The following is a 4738-nucleotide window of genomic DNA, read 5'->3' as shown; positions in this document are numbered from 1 at the left end:
CACGGCACCCGGTCCATTGTACCATTTTCTTTTTTTTTTTTTTTTTTTGAGACGGAGTCTCGCTCTGTCACCCAGGCTGGAGTTCAGTGGCCGGATCTCAGCTCACGGCAAGCTCCGCCTCCTGGGTTTACGCCATTCTCCTGCCTCAGCCTCCCGAGTAGCTGGGACTACAGGCGCTCGCCACCTCGCCCGGCTAGTTTTTTGTATTTTTTAGTAGAGACGAGGTTTCACCGGGTTAGCCAGGATGGTCTCGATCTCCTGACCTCGTGATCCGCCCGTCTCGGCCTCCCAAAGTGCTGGGATTACAGGCTTGAGCCACCGCGCCCGGCCCATTGTACCATTTTCTTACTATGAAGATGTTTAAATTGTTTTTATTTTAAGTTCCTGGGCAATAAAAATAATAAGTTAGTTTTAAACACTGCCATATATATTTATATATTATGTATATATATATTATATATATATATTTGACAAGACAATGAATGACAGATCACATCAGTTTATACTTTTACCACAGCAGTGTGAGCTGACATTTCCTGATACCCTCACAAATACTGATCATTATTTTTCCTTTCTACTCTCTGCCAAATTGACAAGTGGAAAATTACTTAACATTTTTATTTGCCTTTCTTTGGTTTCTATTGAGTTCAACTTTTTTTTTTCTTTTAGTCGGAGTCTCACTCTGTTGCTAGTCTGCAGTGGAGTGGCGTGATCTCAGCTCACTGCAACCTCTGCCTCCCGGGTTCAAGCAATTCTTATGCCTCAGCCTCCCAAGTAGCCGGGACTACAGGCACTCACCACCATGCCTGGCTAATTTTTGTATTTTTAGTAGAAACAGGGTTTCACCATGTTGGCTAGGAAGGTCTTGATCTCTTGACCTCGTGATCTGCCTGCCTTGGCCTCCCGGAGTGCTGGGATTACAGGCATGGACCACTGCGCCTGGCCTGAGTTCAACTTTTTTCACACTTCTTGTTGTCCATCCAAGGTTTCATGTGTACAACACATATCTCTGATTAGTAGAGTTTTATTAAGTACATGATGGTATCTGCAATCTTGGAAAAGGGACTTTATGGGAGGTAACTTCACTATTCCTAAAACCTCCCAACTTGATTCTTCTATCTTACACTCAAAATATTATTAAATCCCATACTGACCCTGCACTGCAGCATCCTGAGAAAACTCCACCTGCACCCTCTGGATGTGACACAATTCCTACATTCCATTGTCAGGCAGATAGTGAAGATTACTTAGTACTAGGTGGGGGGATGTTTTATGGCAATTCCTGGGCTGCCGTTTCATCCAGTGTTGAGTGCCAAACCCTCCAAGATGACACTTCCTCTTTCATCATGTGGATTTTGCATCCTTAAATCTTCTTCTAGTGTGTTGCTGTGTAACCCTCCTTGACTGAATAAACAGTTAGGACTGTACTTCTCAACTCATGGAGAATTCCTGTTGCCTGGTGTCTGGATTTGTCAGAAGTCTCACCCAGCCAATTATAATCAATCTTTATTTTAGAAGCTGTTCTTTTTTCTTTTGTTCCCCCACAGGCTTAATTCACTTTACTTTTTGTGTATAAAACTCTATGTTGTAGCCACAGCTGGAGCCTGGGTCCTCTGCACGGAGACTCTGGTGTGGGTCTTGACCAGGTGGTCAGTGAATTCCTAATAGGGAGACTTAGTGAGTAGGGTCTCCTTCCAAAGGTCAAGGGTCAGGTAGCTGTAGATCTTAGAGATGGCATCAAAGGTGGCCTTGGTGAAATTGCCCAGGGTGGCAGTGCAGCCCCTGGCTGAGGTGTAGCAGTAATCGATACCAGCTAACATGAGCAGCTTCTTGGGCACAGCCGCCGAGAGGATACCAGTGCCCCCGGGCACGGGGATGAAGCACGCCAGCACAGAGCCCCAGCGGCCGGTCACCTTGCAAGCGACGGTGTGGGGCTTGCCTATCTTGTTCGCCCCGTAGCCTCTGCGCACTGGGACAATGGAGAGCTTGGCCAGGATAATGGTCCGCGAATGGCAGTGGCCACCTCCTTGGAACAGTTAACACCCAGACCGACGTGGCTATTGTAGTCTCTATGGCAACAAATGCCTTGAACCTGGTGCGCTGGCCGGTGCAGGTCTGCTTCTGCACCGGCATAATCTTCAAAACCTCGTCCTTGAGAGAGGCCCCCAGAAAAAAGTCAATGATCTCGGATTCCTTGATGGGCAGGGAGAAGAGATACATCTCCTCCAGGGACTTGATCTTCATGTCCTTGACCAGGCGGCCTAGCTTGGTGATGGGCGTCCACCCCCTATCCTCGCCCTTGCCTCCATAAGCTCCGCGGCCTCTGCCCCGGCCTGGTCCACGGCCACTACCCCCGCTCCGGATGCCACTGCGGAAACCTCCGCGGAAACCTCGGCGGAAACCACCGCCAGTTCCCCATCCCAGGATCCCCCGGGGCTTCCGGCCTCCGGGGCTTCCGGCCTCCGCTGCACCGGCGTCATCCGTTGGTGTTTTCGCGGAGAAGACGTAGAAGCTGGTCTTGTTAGTCATCACTAGGTAACATCCTTTGTTTTAGAAGCTCTTCTGTGTTCCTCATCACTACGTAACTTGTTTGTTTTAGAAGCTGCTCTATGTTCATCATCGTTACGTAACATCCTTAGTTTCCTGTTCTTAACGGCTTCCAGAGAAAACCCGAAGTCAGAAGCACACGGGCATCCACTTTCGGCCGCCCTGCCTGAATATGACATAGACGGGTGTGACCAACATAAGAGTCTTCAGGAGGCTCGGTTTGGTAACTTAGGCATAGTTAATACATCCACATCATTTTTCTGAATTCTGTGTTTTTTCATCTCTTCCTCCACATTTATTCATCTAAAAATGGAGGGAGAGGTTCAAAATTTTTTTAAAAACACGCTGAAGAATAGTGAGCCTTCTTCATTTGGAATTCATCCCAGTGTTAAAACAAATGAAAGAATATTGTGCAAATTTCCAGGAAAATGTCAATGATGACTGGCTAAATTGGAACAAATATCGAAAGACTCCAAAATGTTTACATCCCAGCTGGAGGCAAGTATTTCATTCCAAGTCAGGGATGAGACAAAGTGAGACTGCAGCAGGGGAATGGGCACAGTGTGGGTCCCAGCCCTCAGCATCACCAAGGTGCATTCCTCCCTGAGGACACCAGAGTTGTGACGAGTCCTCTTCCTTTAGTTTTAGATGTTTCCTTGCAGAAGCCACCCCCATTTTGACCACTCCAATAATACTGTAGGTGGAGTTCAAAAGCTGAAGCGGGTACACCGTGCCTCCAGGTCGTGTTTGTGGATGATACCCTATCAGAGTCTGACTGTCGTCTGACATTTGCATCATTTCCCTGAAAGAACATGTGTAGACAGGCCAGCCAGTGGCCCTGTCTGTATAGCAGTGGCTGTGGCACTCAGTGTTGAGTGTGGAACTAGGACTGTGTGATCACTTCCCTGTATTTCCCTTTCCTTATCTTCTTTTGTTTTTTTCTTTTTTGAGACAGTCTTGCTCTGTAGCCCAGACTGGAGTGCAGTGGTGTGATCTCGGCTCACTGCAACTTCCACCTCCCGGGTTCAAGCCATTCTCCTGCCCAGCCTCCTGAGTAGCTGGGATTACAGCCACCTGCCACCATACCCAGCTAATTTTGTTTTGTATTTTTAGTAGAGACAGGGTTTCACGACGTTGGCCAGGCTGGTCTCAAACTCCTGCCCTCAGGTGATCTGCCCACCTTGGACTCCCAAAGTGCTGGGATTACAGGCGTGAGCCACCACACCCAGCCTAATTTTTTGTATCTTTAGTAGAGACAGGGTTTCGCCATGTTGGCCAGGCTGGTCCTTAACATAAAGAATGATAATGACTTCCTCACAGACTGTTGAGAGAGTTAAATAAGTCAACACACATATAGTGCTTAGAGGAGGGAGCAGTAAATGTTAGTTTAATGATGTGAACACACACAGGCATACTTGATAAAGCCTAGTGAATATTTGCTCTATCAGTAACAAAATATTTTAAAAACAGCAATGAAGATCAGCAGTTTCTTTTATAATTCGGGAACTAGATAGCCACAAGCAATACAGTTTCACTTTGACTTTCAGATACCACTGAAAAACCTGCGCTAGTATTCAGGCTAAAGCTCTTGAAGAGGGTAACATATTTTCTCTACCTACCTACCTCTGGCCACAAGCACTTACATGAATTGGAACTCAGGAAATGGTCAAAATTGATGTACTCACCCCTATTTATATGAGTGTTGATTTAAATAAATTATTGAGATAATTTGACACATTGATTGTTCAGATTAGAATTAAACAGAGTGACCTTTGAAAATTTCATCTCATGATTACTCTTCATGGCACCTACCATCAACTCTTTTCTTAACCATTGCTCAATACTTAATCCGCACTCCTAGTCCTACCTTCTAGCTTGAAGTTATCATTAAACTAAATAACAACCTTTAAATGAAAAGCAGGATGATACAGTCTCATTATCCCAATACATAAATCATTTGGTTGTAATGCCACCAAAATCCATCACCACAGTAGCAGCGCCTTTCCCTTGTAATATGAACATTGTTTCTAAGTACTTATTCTTCTAAGTCAGAAATGCTCTTCCATTATTACATACATCTGTGACAACCATTTCTGAATTCAGGTTTTGTTTGTTTGTTGGAGACAAGGTCTTGCTCTGTCACCCAGGCTGGAGTGCAATGGTATGATCTCAGCTCACTGCAGCCTCGACC

At 45.9% G+C, this 4738-nt stretch overlaps 1 pseudogene; it reads right to left on the bottom strand.

The window, feature by feature from the left end:
• Positions 1-1580: 1580 nt before the first annotated feature.
• LOC112611335 lies at positions 1581-2529 on the bottom strand (annotated as a pseudogene).
• Positions 2530-4738: the final 2209 nt, after the last annotated feature.

Source organism: Theropithecus gelada, chromosome 18 (assembly GCF_003255815.1).
Source record: "Theropithecus gelada isolate Dixy chromosome 18, Tgel_1.0, whole genome shotgun sequence".
Lineage (NCBI taxonomy): Eukaryota > Metazoa > Chordata > Mammalia > Primates > Cercopithecidae > Theropithecus > Theropithecus gelada.
This window is presented reverse-complemented; position numbering and strand designations above follow the sequence as displayed.